Genomic DNA, 21,537 nt, shown 5'->3' on the forward strand with positions numbered 1-21,537 from the left:
CTGCGCTTAAAGGGGCCCGGGCGCGGGGCGTGGGAGGCGGGAGCCTCCACGGGGTGGGGCACGACACTTAAAGGGGGGGCCCAGCGGGGGAGGGGCGCAGTGCTGAACGAGGAGGGGGGACCAGTCGGGTGGGGGGACCAGTCGGGTGGGGGCTCAGGTGGGCCGGGAAGGTCGGGGCAGGGGCGCAGGGGGCGGGGCCGGGGGCGGGCCCCGGAGTGGAGGCGGGTTGGAGGTAGTGGCGCGCTGGGGGGGCGGGGCCGCAGGGGGGAACCGCGGCCCATGGGGGTGGGGCGGGGGCCCGCGGCTCTACAGGATGCGGGGGTTCCCGAGGCTGCAGGGTCAGTTGGTAGCGGCTGGAGCGCTGCAGGGCGGGTCTTTGTTGTTTGGAAACAAAGCCCCTGAACTTGGGTCCTGCCTGTGCAGGTGCGCGGGCTCGTTCCCCGGAGGCGTGCGCTGGGGGAGCACCAGGTCGCGGCTCTGCGGGTTGACTGGACTCTCCCCACGCCCAGGGTACTGGTACCTCTGCCGTATGAGCTTGCTTTTGTGAGTGTTTTCTTTTTAATTTATTTAAAAAATTTTGGTCGTATAATTTGCTGTTTGGCGTCTTGGGCCACCATTTCCATAGTTACATAAAAAGTTGCACGTGGAATCCTCTACATGGATTTAGGAATTTACGCTATTTTATAACAAGGGACTCTGCCCTCCTGATATTTAACAGACCACATCCTAGTCTGATAGCAACGGCAGACGATGTTTGATGTGGGGAAGGGAGAACTTAACTTGAGTTCTCTTACCTTTCGGTCCCACCTGGTCTCCAGGAGCACTCCAGCCTGGGGGTGTAAAGGACCTTAGCCTTATAACGCTGGCTCCATAGCTTTAAAACACACACACACACACACACACACACACACACACTCACAAAGCTGAGATCCGACTCTGCTTCCTACGTGTCCTGCGTGAGCAGCAGACTCGGAGTACTTCACCTCAGACTTGTTTGAGGGAGGACTACTGGAGACTCAAAAAGGCAAATGTATTTCCGTGAATAGAAATAGTTCAAAATATCTCTTCTGGGCCCATTTTAGTCTGCATTATCAATTTTTATTGCACAGGTTTCTAGCCTTGGTGGGATACAAGTAGTGAGTGAAGACGTGATGAAATTTCACAAAGGTAAGGGAAAGGTAGTAGAAATCGAAACTTTTTTTTCCTTCAGTTTTTTACCATTAAAATGGTGGATTCAATGTTCTTGCTGGTTCATCCTTCCTCACCATGGAGTGTGCACAGAACCCTGATTTGCAGCTCTGCTGTTTCTCTCTGTTTATTGAAAGCAGGTACCCCACAGGACTGCCAGTATTGGTCAGTATCTGGTATTCCATTGGTCTCATCTGTTATGACTTTATTATAAAGATAGGGTCTGGGTCATACACAGCCTGCAAAACACCACTCTCTCTTACCATGTCCTTGGTCAGAAAAAGTCTTTTATTCTTTCCTTTAATTTTTATCCTTTAGTTTTATTTCTGACTGTGCTGGGTCTTGGTTGCTGCACAAAGGCTTTCTCTGGTTGCAGCAAGCAGGGGCTACTCTTTGTTGCGGTGCTCCAGCTTCTCATCGTGGTGGTTTCTCTTGTTGCGAAGCACGGGCTCTAGGCTCTCTTGCTTCAGAAGTTGCTGCTTGAGGGCTCAAGGGCGCAGGCTCGGTAGTACTTTTGGTGCAGGGACATAGGTGCTTTGCAGCGTGTGAGATCTTCCCAGACCAGGGAAAACTATCCCCTGCATTGGCTGTGTGAGCTCAGTAGCATCTGACTCTTTCCCAGCCCATGAACTGTAGCCCACCAGGCTTCTCTGTCCATGAGGTTTTTCCCAGCAAGAATACTCAAACGAGTTGCCATTTCTTCCTCCAGGTGACCTTCCCCACCCAGGGATAGAACTTGAGTCTCCTGCATTGGCAGGTGGATTCTTTACCGCTGAGCAACCTGGTAAGTGTGGCTTCTTATCCACTGGACCACCAGGGAAGTCAGGTCTTTTATTCTTGAAAGTAAAATCTGGACACTCTGTGGTGTGCAGAGCAGCTTTTGGAACAGCATACTATAGAGAAATTTGACATGACCTTTGTTCCTCACTTCCTAGGGCTGTTTCTGTCCCAGCCCCATCCTAGGGTGCAGGAACCCTCACCAGAGGCAATTAAAAACTCAGCCTGCCCCACCATTATCTTCAATTTTGGACCTGACTGGGCAGCTCAAAAAGAAAAGTGTGCGTTTAAAGCTATTAAGAACGTTCTTAGGGGAGAAAAAAGGAACTGAAATGGTGCCCTTTTCTCACTTTGCTTCCTCTCAACACCACATTGTTCCTCATCCTAGCTTTGGCCACACCTCTCTTGCCTTGGATTTTAAAGTGTTATAAAAATCCTAAAGAACTGAGTTTTGGGAGGCAACTCTGGACAGCTCTAGCACCTCACTTTCATTATTTCTCCTCTCAGCCGTCTTGGGCCTTTTTCGAAGTCCCATGATAGGGGACACCCTATCATCTGTGGGTCACTGCCTCTTCGTGAGGCTTGACATCACTCAGGGCTCCAGCACTGGTCCTTCTATTCATCTCACCCACCCCACCCTACTCACTCTGTTTTGGAAAATACATCCGCTGGCTGCTCCTGTAGGCATCAAGAGGAGGAGGAAATCAAACAATATCCTGAACATTTGGAGATACACAATAGCACTAGGGTGGACAAGGCTGACTTCCTTGCCCTAGTCCATCCTGAGTCTCGGTGCGCATTCCCTGCCGTCATTGTGAGTTCTGTAAATTGCATCAGGTGTGTGGTTTATGATTAGACTGCCGGGGTCCCTTAGCCTACCCATTACCTGTTACCAGTTCTTCCCAATAGAAGCCCAGTCTTGTTCAGGTGTCTGTTGCTCTCCTGGCCCAGGGTGCCTCAGGGCAAGCCAACTATGCCCAAACTGAGTCTGAATGATCTATGGGTAATCCCATTGCTTTTGCAAGGTGAGCTAATGGGCAATGGGAGGCTATTCTAGACAAGGAGGCAAGAGGGAAAGGAGCTGGCAGAGGAGACATTCTGGAAGTCTCCTCACTCTTTGTAGAGAGCTATAAGGAGAGAGGTGGGGGTTTTTCTTCTTTTGGATGTTATGTGTCTGCATGTAACATGATAGCCGTTCTGCAGCCTGAGCATGAAACCAGCCAGAGCAGAGAGGTGTGGCCGTCAATAACATTACTGATACACAATTCTTGTACCTCATTCGGTGAGATAATAGTCCCAACCTTCCCCATTTGATGAGATCACGGTTCTTGTATCTGAAGCCAAAAGCAGCATATAAGAGAGGGTCCTGTTTTCTGTCCTGGATTGCTTGACATTTGAGACCAAAATATCCTACCTGCTTAACCCTCAGTGTACCAGATAAACAATCATCACCACTGGACTCGTTCTGTTGTTTTCATACTTTTGTCATAATTTTTTCAAATTATTTACAGGAGGTAAGAATAAAGGAATGGTAAAAATAATTTTGAAATAAATTTTACTATAAATTTAAAGGTAGAAAAGTCAACTTTTTATTCCATATTTTCCTACACTTGGAGGAATGTTACCCAAATGGACCAGGTCCCTTGAATACAACTATTGACGGAACAGAGGATTATGGGTTTTTACACCTCCAGCTCCATTTGTGGATCTTGTGAGATAGCAGGCATCAGGCATGTGGTTTTTTGAACAAATTAAATGTAAAAATGTTGATGTGATAATTTTACTTCTCGGTTTAAAATATTGCCCACAAGATGCTCCTTCTTCCAAACTTTAAAAAGACAACTTCTTTTCAGGTAACACCTGCTTATTAATGCCTCTAAGGTGTGTAACTTTGATCCAGCACTCAATAAAAGCCTCTTAAATTAATGCACTTATTTCAGATTCTGTGGACTTTATTTCACCTCCATAGGTGAGGTCTTGGGAGAGATATAGAATCCCTCTCCCACACGCTCATTCACACTCATACACTGTGCATAAAATTTAGAAAACATAGGAAAGTACAAAGATGGATATAGTCATGTTTTCATCCGGCAACCTGGGTAGATAGAAATAGCTACACATAATATATTTATTACCTTCCTTCCTTTTTCTTTCTTTTTTTCCCCTCTTTTTTTCATTTGTTTGTTTCAGAGGGATTTTTATTTGTGGATCTGATGAGCACCTAAGTCAGTAATTCAACAAACAATATAGTTTGTTGTTCTTAAATCATTAATTCTACAGGAGTTTATCAGTTCGTGTATTTAGCCAGTAGTCATCCAGCCTTCTAATACCACCTGTGCTTTAGCCAGTGTTTGTTGCACAATAATTACTTTAGAATTCTGCTTAAACTTGTGATTTGCCCATAAACGTTTTGCCCTACTCCCCAGTTTTTCAAAGCCCACTAAAATGACAAAGATGAGTCAAGGTGTTAGTCTGCAAGGAACAAGAACAAAGGGAAGGAGAAATTTCCACAAACATTTGGCCAAGGACAAGTGTTTGAAGGTGGAAAGTGGATGAAGGAAGAGCAACAAATTGATCAGAGGAGTTGTTCAAACCCAAGAATGAAGATGCCCGTCAGTCGCCCCAGAGACTCTGAAGCCTGTGGCGTTGGGAGGTGAAGGTCCTTGAAGGATAGGTGAGGGTCTCCACGTGTTAGATCTAACTAGTGTTAGATCCCAGGTTCTTTTCTTACCCTGCACAGCCAGGCCCTGTCCATCCATCCACAGACCAAAGAGGGTCATCAGGTGAGTGCCTGGCTCACAGAGAGAGATGGTGGCAGAGAAAAGCTCTCCCGACATTTGCGATGGTGGGAGCCCAGTAGAAGACGAGTGTTCTACTAGAGCATCTACTCATGGATTTCACAAATCAGTACTCCACACCAACAATCTTTCATAAGATGTTTAGTTTCACTCCTCAGTATGAACAGAAGTCCAGGAATCACAAACAGAGTGATGAACACCTGCAACCTGGTAAGGAAAATACACACAGAAGCGAAAAAGCATTCTGGGGTGAACAGAGAGAATGCAAGGAGATGGAGACTTCAAAGCTGTAATTGGTGGGACTTTCTTGGTGACACAGTGGACAAGAATCTGCCAGACAATGCAGGGGACATGAGTTTGATCCCTGGTCTGGAAAGATCCCACATGCCTCGAAGTAACAAAGCCCACGCGCCTCTGCTGCTGAGCCCACGTGCTACAACTACTGAAGCCTGCCCACCGTAGAGCCTGAACTCTGCAACAGGAGAAACCACCAAATGAGATGCCCGAGCATTGCATTTTAGCCCCCACTCCCCAAAACTAGAGAAAGCCCTCAGAAAGCGGCAAAAAGCCAATGCGACCAAAAATTAATTAATTTTAAAAAACTGTAATTGATGAATAGCATCTGAGGGACAAAGGAAGATATGCCTGTAACACAAAAATGACAAATGATGAATAAAAGAACACTCAACAAGAAGGTGCCCTCAGAAATTAAATATATGATGATGTGAACAAAACATTCAGTGAAAGGAACTGAGGGATAAAGTTGGAAAAAATGATAAATCAAAAAGATAAGAATGTTACAGAATTCATCCAGGAACTTACTAATAGGACCTTCAGAAAAGAGAGCAGAGAAAACAGAGGGGAGTACATTACCCAAGAAATAATAAAATTTCCCATAACTGAAGGGTAGGCGTCCCCATGTGGATAAGGGCCCACCTAGAACAATACATTTTTCTTGAATCCTACTTCACGGCATAGCATCATAAGTTTCAGAACATCTTGGGTAAGGAGAAAAATTGTAAAAACTTTCAGAGAGAAAAGCTAATCATGAAAACATGGAGCAGGATTCAGAACGGCATCAGAGTCATTCCTGGCCGCTCTTGATGGTGGCAGACAACAGAGCTCCACCTTAAACTTTCAGAGGGAAGACTTTTCATCCTAGGACCCTTGACCAAACTAAACCATAACTCAGTAATGTAGAATACACACACTTTTAGATACACAAGCTCTTAAACATGGCACCTCCATTCTTTCTCAGGCAGATGAAAGAGGTACGTTAGCAAAATAGGGAGTTAAAACAAGAAAAGGAAAGATAAGGCAAGATAATACTAGGAAGAAAGGCAGTAAGGTGGCAGGAAGGAGCAAACCAGGGCTTCTAGAAAACAGCCAGACCAGGGACGGGAAGGAGAAGGGAAGAGGCAGCTGTGAAAAACAGAACATAAATATTCCAGCATAGGAATACATTCTTTTAAAAAATTACTTATTTATGTAAATTTTTATTTATTTGGCTGTGCTGGGTCTTCATTGCTGTGGCTTCTCTTGTTGTGGAACATAGGCTTTAGGGCACCCGGACTTCATTGGTTGCAGCACATGGGTTCAGTAGTTATGAACCTCAGGCTCAATTGTCACGTGGTACATGGAATCCTCCTGGACCAGGGATCGAACCTGTGTCCCCTGCATTGGCAGGCAGATTCTTAACCACTGGACCACCAGGGAAGTCCAGGAATATGTTCTTTATAAGTATGTGCACAGATGCTGGAGCATTGGGGAAAAATGAACAATAGGTAGCTGAAAACCAAATAAGTGATAAAATGAAGCAGTTATTAACTTTAGAAAAAAAGTATGCTTGGGCAGGAAAATAAAAAGTGTGGTTGCAATGCATTACTTGGCTCTTGGTCACTGAGTGAACAGTATTTGTGCAGTCCCACTAATGTAACATCAGCTATCGATTTAACAAAAATTATGTGTGACTGTATTGGGGAGGGAAGAAAAAAAGTAGAGTTGAGGGGAGAGTCAATTTATTTACAATAGCAGGAGGTCAAGAGACAAAGTCTTATATTGGAAAATCAAGAAATAGTGACAGAGCATATAATTTTTTTAAAGTTATGCAGGAAGATACCAGTGAAGCTAGCTAGAAAAGTTGAAGGTGGCAGCCTATAGGGCTGGACTTGGGCGAGGGGAAGGGTGGAGTAGGAGGCTGCTGGGTTTTATTATAAGCCTTTTAATACTGTTTGACTTTTTAAATTACACATATGAATGTGTTTGTGTGTGTGTTCCTTTGAGTAAAAAAATAAAGTTTATTTTTAAACAGTCTCACTTGTGGACATTGTTAATGTCCTATTTCTGGGCCCGATACTGTGAGATTGCAATCTAGTGAGAGTGGAACTCAGGAAATGACCTTTAAATAGAATCTCAAGAAATTTGGATGCAGAGAGTTCGTGGACAATACTTTGAGAAACATCACTCAGATCCCCTGAAATGCTACACAAAGTTTTATAAGAATATGCATTGCTTTGGGGGAGAGTCCCTAATTTTCCCATTCTCTCTGATGCCCCCAAACCTAAAAGAGTTTAAGCATTGCTGTTCTCTGTCTGTCTTCCTTCCAAAAATAATTGAGGTTCCATTCATTATTTAAGGTCAAAAGCACAGCTAAGGGACTTCCCTAGTAGTCCAGTTGTTAAGATTCTGTCCAATGCAGGAGACACAGGTTCGATCCCTCATCAGGGAATTAAAATTCCACGTGCAGTGGGGCAACTAAACCCACATACCACAGCTACCAAGCCCTCCAGCCGTAACGAAAATATCCCACATGGTACAACAAAGATCTCATGTGCCCCAATTAAGACCCAATAGCAGCCAAATAACAAATAATTTTTTGAAAAAGCACAGCTAATTATTGTAGTGAGTAAAACACTGTAAAACTCATTAATGGTATAGACTGGGAAGCACTGGCTGAATTTTCAGTCCATAGCAAGTTACCAAGGAGAACCCCAGTGCTTTACTATTCAGTACATTGAATATAAATCGAGTGGCTTGATACACCTGAAACTAACACAAAATATAGTAAATCAACTATACTTCAATTAAAAAAAAAAAAAAAAACAGAAAACCAGTGGCTTCAAAAAGTTAGTATGGATCCTTTGGCACCTACAAATGGCATTGTGGAGAAGGAAATGGCAACTCACTCCATGCAGAATCCCATGGACAGAGGAGCCTGGCAGGCTACAGTCACGGGGTCACAAAAGTCGGACACGACTTAGTGACTAAACCACCAAAATGGCATTGACCAAGCACATAGTTAAATTTTATTCAGTTGAAAAAGCATGTCTATGTTGTCATTGAGTGTTATCTTTATATAATAATGCCACATAAATAGCACTGGAGTCCAAGTAGAAAATTTAATGCAGCTGATTTGACAACTTTGTACTTTTATTCAATATTTTAGTAAGTTGATGATATAAGCCAGCCTTCCTTAAATTTATTTCATCTTTCAATCTTCTAAATATTGTTTTTGTCTTTATAAAATGTTGGAGGAGTTCATGAGTTGTGATTTGGATTCAGCTCAATTTCAGTTCAGTCGCTCAGTCATGTCCGCCTCTTTGTGACCCCATGGACTGCAGCACACCAGGCCTCCCTGTCTATCACCAACACCCGGAATTTACCCAAACTCATGTCCATTGAGTCAATGATGCCATCCAACCATCTCATCCTCTGTCGTCGCCTTCTCCTCCTGCCCTCAATCTTTCCCAGCATCAGGGTCTTTTCAAATGAGTCAGCTCTTTGCATCAGGTGGTCAAACAGGTGGAGTTTCAGCTTCAACATCAGTCCTTCCAATGAACACTCAGTCATTAGGACTGATCTCCTAATGTGGTCCACTGGAGAAGGGAATGGCAAACCACTTCAGAATTCTTGCCTTGAGAACCCCATTATAGTAGGAAAAGGCAAAAAGATAGGACACTGAAAGATGAACTCCCCAGGTCAGTAGGTGCCCAATATCCTACTGGAGATCAGTGGAGAAATAATTCCAGAAAGAATGAAGGGACGGAGTCAAAGCAAAAAAAAAAGCACCTAGCTGTGGATGTGACTGGTGATGGAAACAAGGTTCGATGCTGTAAAGAGAAATATTGCATAGGAACATGGAATATTAGGTCCATGAATCAGGCAAATTGGAAGGGTCAAACAGGAGATGGCAAGAGTGAATGTCGACATTCTAGGAATCAGTGAACTAAAATGGACAGGAATGGGTGAATTTAACTCAGATGACCATTATATCTATTACTGTGGGCAGGAATCCCTTAGAAGAAATGGAGTAGCCATCATAGTCAACAAAAGAGTCCAAATGCAGTACTTGGATGCAATCTCAAAAATGACAGAATGATCTCTGCTCGTTTCCAAGGCAAATCATTCAATATCACGGTAATCCAAGTCTAAGCCCCGCCCAGTAGTGCTGAAGAAGCTGAAGTTGAACAGTTCTATGAAGACCTACAAGACCTTTTAGGACTAACACCCAAAAAAAGATGTCCTTTTCATTATAGGGGACTGGAACGCAAAAAAAAAAAAAAAAAAAAAATAGACAGTTTTGGATTCAACTAGGCAGTAAAATATGATTTCAGATTAATTGCTGGAAGAAATTAAATTTGATTTGTATATTTTCTTTAAATGTATTATACATTAAGCAGTTAGAGAAGTTACTTGTTTATTTTAGTAGCTCTGAAGAGTATAAAAGGGACTACCCTGGTGGTCCAGTGGCTAAGACTGCACTCCCAATGCAGGGGGCCCAGTTTTGATCCCTGGTCAAGGAACTAAATCCCACATGCTACAGTTAAAGATCCTGCATGTCATCTTGAGCCAAACCCAAGGATCAAACCCAAGTCTCCTGAATTGCAGACAGGTTCCTTACTGTCTGAGACACCAGGGTAGCACAATACCTGGTACAACCAAATAAATACATAAATAGAGTGAGTATCTTTAACAAGTATAAAGCATTTAAAAAAGATGCATCACATAGACCAACACAAACCAATAGCCAAGTTACGATTAATATTTGTTGAATAAATAAGAACATATAGCATGGCTATTATTAGTTATTTAAGCAGATTGTACACCAGTTCACATATCAAATATGTCTTATTAAAAGATCAGTCATCTCCGATACTCTTAGCTGTGGCACACTATTTCTTACAAATAATAGCAAGTCCATCCATAACACTTATTGTGTCCTAGACCTTGTCCTAAGCATTTTCCTGGTACTAGCTCATTTATCCTTGGCAACATCCCTGTGAGGGAAGTCATGCCATTACTCCCATTTTACAGATGAGGAAACATACAGCTGAGTAGCTGAGCGCAGCTAATGTACAACCACACAATGATTGGAAAGCACCAGTCTGGCACTGGAAGTTTATCTTTTTAACTACTATGCCATAGTCTCACAATAGAAACTATTGTAGAAAAAAAGCCACAGAATCAATTACATCAGTATACAAAAAAATAAAAATAAAATCTACATCCCCAAAATACAATGCCTTTTCTTTAACAGCCAAAGATCTTGTCTCATTCTTTTATATCCTTGAACTGATATTTCTATTTCACTTCTCCCACGTAATTTTATCTTAATGTAAAATGTTTATACTTGAAAACATTTGTTTATTCAATTACTATACTCTGTAACAAAATATGTGTATACATTTAAATTAATTATTTGGGCTAATACAAAATTTATCAATATGACATAGATTTGTGTCTTAAACACAAAAAATAAAATTCTGCTATAAATGTATTTCTCAATGATGGAGAAAGGGTGAGATTCAGTTTATTCAATCTTATGGATAAAAATTACTCATTGCACGAATGAGACAGATTCAACATTAAACTTACTTTTCATTCATTTTTATAGCTGTAAACACTGAGAAACCCTATTGACATAAATAAGTAGGTGAGAATGGAAGGAATTTTGTTACAGCATTATAATTGCTTCCAAGTCATATTTTAAAAAATCATTGTGGTCTAAACATTAAAAATTAGACTGGTGTCCACATGTGAAAAACTCACTATTAGAAGTTAGCGTTAACTTCCAACTGTTCTTAATAGTCTTTCTATTCTCTTCTATGCTTTTTATTCCTTTCCAGTCAATCATGACACTCTCATTATTATACTGGTTTGGCCATAAAGTTCATTCGGTTAGTGAATAGAATGTTCAGTAAAGTTCTTCATAAAAATAAGAAATGTGTCTTTTACTTCTACTTAAAACAGAATGAACTTTTTGGCCAACTCAATAGATTTTGAGGGTATTTTGATTTTTTGTCAAGGGTAAGTCCCTCACTCTCATTTTCCTAAAACAACTTTTTTGGCTCCTATTTACTTTTCCCAAATCAAGGTTGCATGATCAACTTGTCAATTTTGTAAAAATCTGGGTTGGAATGCCTATTGTAGTACACTGAGTTTTAGATGAATTTGGGCGTATTTGATATTGTTCCAATACTGAGTCCTCCCATCCAGGAACTCAACACATCTGTCTCTGAAGGCTTGTTTCATGTCCCACAATGAAGTTTTACAGGTTTTGTTTCATGGGTTTCACATGGGTTTCTTTCTGAACTTTAAGACATATATTTTGACCACTTTCTTTCTCCCCTCTTCCATACTTCCTTCCTCCTTGTCTCCCTCCCTTCTTCCTTCCTTCCTTTCTTTTTTTCTCTTGCCATCCAAAATAGATTGTAAACCCTTGCCAGACTGGAAATAGACTTCCTTTATAACCTCCTAAGTGCCTAGGACGAAGCTATGCTGGAACCGTTGCTAAAGAAAGAAAACTTGCTGAATAAATAAATGAATGAAAGACCTGATTCATAAACTAGAAACACAACAGGAAGAATTCAGGGTAGATTCCTGGAAAAGATTCAAAGGAATTATAGTTCCTTAAAACTAGATGATAAAGTGTGGCTTGATTATACCGCATGGCAGGTTTGACAAGCTGTTTGATTTTTTTTTTTTAACCAAAGAGAAGACAAAGTGACCTGGATATTAAAGAGATTCCCCCAATGTGGATTCACTCAGAGAGCCAGAGGAGGTAAATCTATGCTTCTGATTTCCTAAGGCTCTGAGAAAAATGCTAACATTTTTCCACTAGTGAGGATTCCTGAAACACTATTTTCACTGAACATCAAGGATCTTTTAATTTTTTCTTTTAAAAAGGATGTGTGGAGAGTTCCCTGGCGGTCCAGTGGTGAGGTGAGGATTTGGCGCTTTCACTGCTGTGGCTCAGGGTTCAGTCCCTGGTCAGGGAACCAAGATTCCACAAGACATGCTGTGCAGCCAAGATTAAAAAAAAAAAAAATTGTTTTTTTAATAATGAAAAGGACGTCTACTGCCTAAATGTCAAGAACTTAGTTGGTCTTTTAAAAAGGGAACCTGTTAAACACAAAGACTAACTGGTGGTGGAGTGGTGAAGCAATCTGTGAGCGGAGGCCTCGGTCCATCTGTCTGTCCCGCCATCCCCTCAGGCTCGGTCCGCTGCCTGGAGAACCTTCTCGCGCAGAGGCCCTTTCTCTTTTCCCCACCTTCCACCGTAGTGGACACGGTCAGGGGCAGGGAGGCTGGTGGGCGTCGCCGTGGACTAGGAACCAGCCTGAGCCTCTGCACAGTGTGTGGGGCGGGTGTGTGTGTGTGGGTGTGGGTGTGTGGGGGTGTGTGTGGTGGGGGACCTCCAGGGGACAGCCCCCTGGTCAGAGTGGAAGGAGACTTAAAGGCAGCAGGAACCCATTCCGGGAGTGTGTGGAGTGTGAAGGTCCGTGTCCTTCAGGCTTCAGTCCCAAAGGGAGGCTGGGGAGATGCCACCAAATCCTCAGTGACTGGGACCCAGGAGTCAAAGGAGAGCCCCACCCTTCTGAGAGAGAGACAGAGAGAGAGAGAGAGAGAGACAGAGAGAGAGACAGAGAAAGAGAGAGCCATCCGCCCTCTGCAGGGTGCTCAGGGCCCCCCTTCTCCCACTTGGGGGCAGCGGCAGGAGCTGAGGCGGCCCCGGAACTCTTGGAAAGACCTCACTCTCCTTACCCCAGGCGCCCCAGGTCACTACCCTGAAACCATCAGGATTCATCCCATGATCCCTCCCTGCGTATTTATGTCAACGCCACAGGAAGACAGCAGACCCCAGGTTACGAGGGCTCTCACGGACTCTGATCCCCAGGCGGCTCTGAGCCAGGTTCCCTCCCCTGCGCCCACCCCAGTGCTCACCGTGCACCCCTTCCCCTGCACAGCCCAGCCTGCCCCTCCACTGCCTGCTGCACCCAAACCCCAGCCCCTGAGGGGACTGTGGCTTCCCGAGCCCTCTCCCGGGAAGAGGCCCTCTCCCTATTCCGTCCTCTCTGCTCTCCTGCCTGCAGCTGGAGTTGGGGTCTCCTTGCCCCTCGAGGCCACTTTCAAAGTGCTCCCCTCCCCCCACCCAGCTTTGAATCTGACATCATTAGATTTGCCTCCCTGTCCTTTGCCCTCATTTCACAGGGATTTTAGCAGCTGCGCCCAGTCATCTCCAAGAGCAGTCCCTGTCATAACTGAAGTCATTTTAATGTCCATTTGGCTCAGCCTGCAGCTCTCTAACCCTCGGCTCCTTGACCTCTTTTGTTCTGGGATTTTGCCTTTATCACAGGTTGACCTCACCTGTAACAGTAAACCCTTCTTATTCCCAATGGCCAGCATCCTCTGGTACCGCCCCTGCCACCTCTGGGCCCTAACACCTGTCATTGCACTGACGACCACAGCCCCTTGACCCACCCATGCCTCATCCCCTCGGAGCCTGTTGCTCCTCCTAGCTTAGATGCACCCCTTGGCCAGTTAGTGTATCACTCCCCTGCACTATGTTGTAATTATCCACCTGCTGTATCCATCCTCCTTCTTCCAAAATGATAGAATTGTAGTTGAGCATGTGGTTGGCCATACACACGACATTTCCTGGGCTTCCCTGATTGAAGTGTGGCCATAGGACTAACATCTGACCGATGGAATGTGGCTTCCCAGGTGGCCCGGTGGTAAAGAATCCTCCTGCCAATGCAGGAGAGGGTGGTTCTTTTCCCTGGATCTGGAAGATCCCCTGGAGAAAGAAATGGCTACCCATTCCAGTACTCTTGCCTGGAGAATCCCATGGCCAGAGCAGCCTGGCGGGCTACAGTCCATGGGGTCGGAGAGAGTCGGACCCGACTTAGTGACTAAACAAGAACATCAGTGAGCCTAAGTGATGCGTGGCCCCTGCAGGCTAGGCCCTTAAAGCAAAGGCAGTGCTTCCTCCCCATGCTTTCTTCCCCCTCCATATAACAGGTAAAGATGTGCCTGCTCCTCAGTCTTCAGGATTCAGATGGGAATAAAGCCCTGTCACGAAATACAGACGAGAGAAGGCCCTTCCCTCCACCCCTCACGGATCATCTGAAGCTGAGACCCGGTGACCTGGAATGGTCACTTGTGCCTGTTGCCTGAAATAGAAATAAAATCTGCTTTAAGTCACAGAATTAATGTTGGATTGCTTTGTTGCAGCAGCCTAGCTTGGCTCTGAAGAATACAACTCTCAATGCCCTGGGCTCTTGCTCGCATCTCAATACTCACCTAGCATGACCACAAGCCTGGACAGCATACCTCTTCCTCCCCTGCGCTCATTCATGGAATCCAGCCAGAGAAAAGGGAAGTCCCCCAGCCTCACTCTTTTTTGAAAAATTTTAATTGGAGGCTTATTACTTTACAATATTGTGGTGGTTTTTGCCATACCTTCACATGAATCAGCCATGGGTGTACATGTGTCCCCCATCCTGACCCCCCCTCCCACCTCCCTCCCCATCCCATCCCTCAGGGTCGTCCCAGTGCACCGGCCCTGAGCACCCTGCCTCATGCATCCAACCTGGACTGGCGATCTGTTTCACATATGATAATATACATGTTTCAATGCTGTTCTCTCAAATCATCCAACCCTCGCCTTCTCCCACAGAGTCCAATAGTCTGTTCTTTACATCTGTATCTCTTTTGCTGTCTCGCATATAGGGTCATTGTTACCATCTTTCTAAATTCCATATATATGTGTTAATATACTGTATTGGTGTTTTTCTTTCTGACTTACTTCACTCTGTGTAACATGCTCCAGTTTCACCCACCTCATTAGAACTGATTCAAATGCATTCTTTTTAATGGCCGAGTAATTTCCATTGTGTATGTGTACCACAGCTTTCTTATCCATTCATCTGCCAATGGACATCTAGGTTGCTTCTGTATCCTGGCTATTGTAAACAGTGCTGTGATGAACATTGGGGTACACGTGTCTCTTTCAATTCTGGTTTCCTCAGTGTGTATGCCCAGCAGCAGGATTGCTGGGTCATATGGCAGTTCTATCTCTGGTTTTTTAAGGAATCTCCACACTGTTCCATAGTGGCTGTACTAGTTTGCATTCCCACCAGCAGTGTAAGAGGTTTCCCTTTTTTCTGCACCCTCTCCAGCATTTATTCTTTGTAAACTTTTTGATAACAGCCATTCTGACTGGCGTGAAATGGTACCTCATTGTGGTTTTGATTTGCATTTCTCTGATAATGAGTGGTGTTGAGCATCTTTTCATGTTTGTTAGCCATTTGTATGTCTTCTTTGGAGAAATGTCTCTTTAGTTCTTTGGCCCATTTTTTGATTGGGTTGCTTATTTTTCTGGGATTGAGCTGCAGGAGTTGCTTGCATATTTTTGAGATTAATTCTTTGTCAGTTGCTTCATTTGCTATTATTTTCTCCCATTCTGAAGGCTGTCTTTTCACCTTGCTGATAAGTTTCCTTCGTTGTGCAAAATCTTTTAAGTTTCATTAGGTCCCATTTGTTTATTTTTGCTTTTATTTCCATTACTCTGGGAGGTGGGTCATAGAGAGTCCTGCTATGGTTTATGTCAGAGTGTTTTACCTATGTTTTCCTCTAGTTTTATAGTTTCTGGTCTTACATTTAGATCTTTAATCCATTGCCTCACTCCTGACGGATGACATTTCATTCTGTTTCACTGAGGGAGCTGAAGGCTCTGGAAGGGAATTTCAAGGAGTGCCTGCCTCCTGTCTCTCTGACCTCTTACATCTGTGCCGCACCCCCCTCCCCCCACCCCGTCCTGCTTTGCCTCCTGCTACTGAGGGTCACCTGTCCATTTTTCCACTTTTGCACTACACCTCATCCCTCCTTGTCTATTCAGAGACTTTGCCCCCGCCATGCCCCCTTCTCTCTTGCATCATCACATTTTCTCTCTTTGCTTCACCTTCCCCAGAGCATACAAGTATTTTTTCATTTCTCCCACCTTGGAAAATTCTAAAAATCCTTTCAAGTGTCCTTCCCTTCTGGCTATCATCTTATCTCCCTGCTCCTGTTTATCTATATTTCTTGAATTTAGCTTCTGTCTTCTTAAATTATTTTGAAAAATATCAGCATACACAAAGGTAGAGAGATAGTGTAATGAACTCCCATATATCATTACCGAGTTTCAATGATTATTAACATTTTGTCCATCTTATTTCATGCACCCCCCTTGCCTAAATCTGAAAAACCTTAAACCAAAATCCCAGACATCGTATCATTCACCTGTAAATACTCCAGAATACATCTCTAATAGATAATGACTGTAAAAAACGCCAGTCACAACACCAAGATTGTAAAACAAATTTAAAAACATAATCAGAGTTTGAATTTCCTAGATTGTCTCAAAAATATTTTTAAATAATAGATTGACTCAACTCAGTCTCTAAACACATTGTGTTTAGAGGCAGTTTTTCATCTCTCACAGTTTTTCCTCCTCCCCCTCTTTCATGCCATTTCTAAATTTTGTTTTGTTTACAAAGGTCATTTTTCCTGTGGAAGTCCCCACATTCTGGATTTGATTGCCTGCATCCTCATGACTTTGTCCAGTCTGTTCCTTTCTCACCTATATTTCTTATAAGTTGGTAGTAATAAGCAGCTTTAAAATAATTTTTCAAAGTCAAAGTGGATTTACAGTGTTGTGTTAGTTTCAGATATACACCAAAGGGATTCAGTTATACATATAATATAAATATTAGTTATACATAAATATTATATATAAATATTACATAGTAAAAATAAATATAAATATTCTTTTCAGATTCTTTTCCATTGTAGGTCATTACAAGATACCGAATATAGTTCCCTTTGCTATACAGTAGGTTATTGTTGGTTACCTATTTTATGTATGATACTAAATACCTGTTAATCCCAAACTCATAATTTTTCCCTCCCCCCTTTCCCCTTTGATAACCATAAGCTTGTTTTCTATGTTTGTGAGTCTATTTCTGTTTTGTCAGTAAGTTCATTTACAACACTATTTTAAATACTCCATGTAAGTGCTATCATATTTTAATACTTGTCTTTCTCCGTCTGAGTCACTTCACTTAGTATGGTAATCTCTAGGTCCATCCATGCTGCTCAGATGGCGTTATTTCATTCTCTTTTTTTTTGGATGAGTGGTAGTAACATCTTGAGGCTTGAGTCTCTGCTTTCTGGAATCCATCACAGTCTCATGTTGACTATATTGCGATCCAAAACTGTGTGTGGTCAGGTCCCTTGATGACCCGTGTCGCTACAGCGTATGGAGTGACCCACTCTCCGCTCCTCTTCCTGCTCCACCCGCTTGGTGACCTCCTTCGTCCGGCTCACAGGCCTGGGCACTTGGATCCACTCTTCCCTCACTTGTCGCTCCTTCCCCGTCTGTTTTGTGCCTCCTCTGACCACTCCTATGTCCATGTGCTAGAGGATTCTTTTTCATTTCACTTTGTGTGCACTAACTTGGTGGTCTCATCCGGTTCTCAGGCTTCAGAGGCCATTTTATACATGCTGATTTCCTAATTGTATAGCTTTGGCCGGATCTCTCCTCCAAACCCCAGATTCATGTAGCCAGCTGTGGAGCTGGTATTTCCACTTCTGTGTCTAATGAGCACCTCACCATGGTCCTGTCTGTGATTTGACATCTGAGCTCCTTCCTGACCTGTTCCTCTGTTAGATGCCTTCATTGCAGTTGACAGCAATGCCATTCTTTCCAGTTTTTCAGTTCAAAAATCTTAGAGTCATTCCAAACTCTTTCTGTTGACCCCAAATGAAATCTGTCACTAATCTAGGTGGCTCTACATTCAAAATACACCCACATTCTGGATATATCCCTCACTTCTCCTGCTGTCATCTTGATTCAACCCTTTGTTGTCTCTTACCTCACACCATTGTTCCTAACTGCTGCATCCCACTCCCTTGGTTGTAGCATGGCGGCTTGAGTGAGTTATCAAAAGTGTGGGTCACCCCTCACCCCAGTCAGAATGGCCATGATTAAAAAGAACAGAAATAGAACAGAAATTGTCAAGATGTGGGGGGAAAGAACCCATCTTCACTGTTGGTTGAAATGTAAATTGGTGCAGGCACTTCAGAGAACAATATGGAAGATCCTTTAAAAAAAACTAAAAACAGCTACAATATGATTCTGTAATCCCACTCCTGGGCGTATGTCCAAAGCAAATGAAGAACACTAGTTTGAAAAGCTACCTGCACCCTAATGTTCATAACAGCACTGTTTACAATAGTCAAGATATAGAAGCAACTTAAATGTCCATCCACAGATGAATGGATGAAGGAGATGTAGTATGTGTATCCAGTGGAATATTACTCAGCCATAAAAAGAATGAAATAATGCCATTTACAGCAACATGAATGGACTGATATATGCTGAATCTTAGAAAATGATACAAATGAGCTTATTTACAAAACATAGACATAAAAACAATCTTATGGTTACCAAAGGGGAAAGTGAGAGAGGGATAAATTGGGAATTTGGGATTAATATATACACACAACTATATAGAAAATAGATAAACAACAAGGGCCTAGTGTATAGGTACAGAGAAATATACTCAATATCTTGTAATAACCTAAAATGGTAAAGAATCTGAAAAAGATATATTTATGTATATATATAATATAATATATGACATAGTGATAGCTTGTGATGAACCATGTTGAATTTGTGATCTCTGAAGAAGATTTAGCTTTGGGACTATGGACCAGTCTTGATCACTCAAGAGCTTTTGTGTAGTAGAGTATTATTAAAGTGAAAAAGGGACAGAGAAAGCTTCTGACATAAGACATCAGAATTGGGATGCAGAGTGCCCCCCACTCACTAGTCTTATCAAGACCTTATATACTTTTACCAGACCCATTCTCACAACATACATGTTAAATTAGCAAGATTAGAACTAATGATAGAAAGGTCTTACCAGACCCACTCCCACAGTATATATCTTAAGATAACAAGATTAGTCAGAAGATTCTTGAAGGAGAAACATGTCCTCGAGCAAGATACACTGTTGTATTGACCAAGACAAAGCAATGTAGAAAAGAAAGTTTGCCCTTTTCTCTTCCTTGAGAACTCCATACCCCTTCCTTTCTCCTCCTCCTCCTCCTCCTTGGGGACCCCGGGACTTCTTACCAACCTACCTAAGAATTGACTCTCAATATCATATATGACATATAACATATGCCTGAGTCACTTTGCTTTACACCAGAAATTAACAGAACATTGCAAATCAACTTCAGCTAAAAAAATGTAGGTTTCATCAGGTCACTTCTCTGCTCAGAATATCTTAGTGATTTCCCCATTTCTTTACAGTCAAAGTTGAAGTCCTTAAAATGACCTGTGAGAGCCTCTGTGTCCTCCTTCTCCAAAACTCCTCTGCCATGTACCCCATATTCTCACCAGCTTGCTTTCTCCAGGCTGGCCCTCCTGGTGTTCCACCACTTGCCTGCCTCCCTCTCCCCACTCACCTCTCCCGCCCTCCTCCACCTCCTTAGGATTTGGTACTCTGCCTCTGAGAGTCTTTCCACTGCATCAGTATAGCTCATTCCCTCACTTCTTTAAGCACTGCCTTTTCATAGAGTCCTTTCCTGACTGCTCTTTTCAGAACTGCACGCCCTTAGAAGTACTGATGTGCAAAAGAAAATAAGCATTTGGGTTCTGATAAATACTAGAATATGACCAAATTACTTTCACCAATAACTCACAAGCATACAAGTTTCCAATAGAGCCTGGCCAATGGAGGCTATTAAGAGCTTTTGAATCTTTTGACAATCACAATGTTGTTTAATTTGTGTTTCTTTTCTCATGTGAGAATTTGAATATCAGTATAAGAGCCATTTGAATTTCCATTTCTGAGAGCTGTATGTCCATATTCCTCATCCACTTTTCTAAAAGTATTGGTCTTATTCTTATTGACGTGCAGAAAGTCTTTGTACAGTACAGAAATGAGTACTTGTTTTGTGATAATAGCTGGAATTCGCAACTACAAATTGGCACTTTTTAACAAGGGTTATATCATGTGCTGCCGCAGCTGTTGACCTTCAGCACTCCCTGAAAGGAGTTCAGTGTGGAGATCAGAAACGAGGCACCCTCTGTGCTAGGAAAATCTGGCAGAAAAGGCCTTCAGAGAGTTAAATATTTTCAGGAGATGATTTTATGAGCCCGATGGTTGCATTTCATATCTAGAAAAGCCCTAAAATCATTAACAGAGACATCTGCTTCTCGTGACTAGCAGTAACCCTCTGCCAAAATATGTGCTTGACTGTGTACCCTTTCCCACCAAAGTCATATATAACACTGACCTCTCCCCCTACCTCTTTGGATCAGTTTCTCAGAGCTATCTTACATGCTCTCTCCCAGCCTATAGTCCTCATTTTGCCCCAAATAAAACTTACCTTGCAACTCTCACATTGTGTATTTCATTTCAGTCAACAAAATAAAATAATTCCAGTTTATCATTTGCTTTTTACTTTATTTATGATGGGTTTTTCTATACAGAATTTTTTAAAATTGAAAGTTTATTTCATTAATATTTTTTTTTGATGGGTTCTGAGTATTGTGTTATAAAATGCCTCTCCCATTTGAGGTAACTTTTCTTTTTCTTTACATGTGAATCTTTTATACATCTGGAATTCATTTGGGTATAAGATGTAAGATATATGTCTGACTTTGTTATTTTTCTAGATGAACCTCCATCTGCCTCCGCACCATTTATTAAGTGTTCCTTGTTTTGTTGACATGAAACGCCACCCAGAAGATTCTAGGGCAGACTTTGATGCTTCTGAGCTGAGGTTGAGGTAACAGTGTTTCCTCTTTGCGAAACCTCTCTGGGTAGGCAGAGACCTCAAACACACACCACAGAAAGCTGCAAACAAGTCAGACCTGTCACACGCTGTGAGCCCACACCCAGAACGGGCACGTGTGGCGTCTCCAAATTGCAGCCTGAAACGCTGTGAGCACATGATTTTCATCTAGTTGGTTTCTCCACCCCACGCACAGTCTCACTAATAATGTCAAAAGTTGGCAGGGAATAGTCACGTGGTTTCGGTTGTTCATTTTGCAGACTTACACCATCAACCTGTGAGGAAGACCTGTACTTATACCTGCCAAGTACTCTGAGCTATATTATCTAGGGTGAAACAGATCACCAGCCCAGGTTGGGTACATGAGACAAGTGCTCAGGCCTGGTGCACTGGGAAGACCCAGAGGGATCGGGTGGAGAGGGAGGTGGGAGGGGGGACTGGGATGGGGAATACATGTAAATCCATGGCTAATTCATTTCAATGTATGACAAAAACTACTGTAATGATGTAAAGTAATTAGCCTCCAACTAATAAAAATAAATGGAAAAAAAAAAAAAGAAAGTATTGTGGAATCCTTGTGTTACCTTTTAGATTACAAGTGTGTTATTGTGACATCAACATTTTAGGCTTAATGAAGTTTTAT

The 21,537-nt window shown here is 42.7% G+C and overlaps 1 long non-coding RNA gene across 3 annotated transcripts; it reads left to right on the forward strand.

Moving 5' to 3' along the window:
- The first annotated feature begins 309 nt into the window (after positions 1 to 309).
- On the forward strand, positions 310 to 21,306 carry LOC139037751 (uncharacterized). 3 transcript variants are annotated; one of them, XR_011490636.1, is made up of 4 exons: positions 310 to 543; positions 1,110 to 1,972; positions 20,776 to 20,888; positions 21,155 to 21,306. It is a non-coding gene; the product is annotated as an uncharacterized lncRNA (long non-coding RNA). The 3 variants fall into 3 exon arrangements; XR_011490637.1 differs by having other exon boundaries at positions 1,110 to 1,167; positions 1,898 to 1,972; positions 20,776 to 21,306; XR_011490635.1 differs by having other exon boundaries at positions 20,776 to 21,306.
- Positions 21,307 to 21,537: the final 231 nt, after the last annotated feature.

This window comes from Odocoileus virginianus, chromosome 12, assembly GCF_023699985.2.
Source record: "Odocoileus virginianus isolate 20LAN1187 ecotype Illinois chromosome 12, Ovbor_1.2, whole genome shotgun sequence".
Lineage (NCBI taxonomy): Eukaryota > Metazoa > Chordata > Mammalia > Artiodactyla > Cervidae > Odocoileus > Odocoileus virginianus.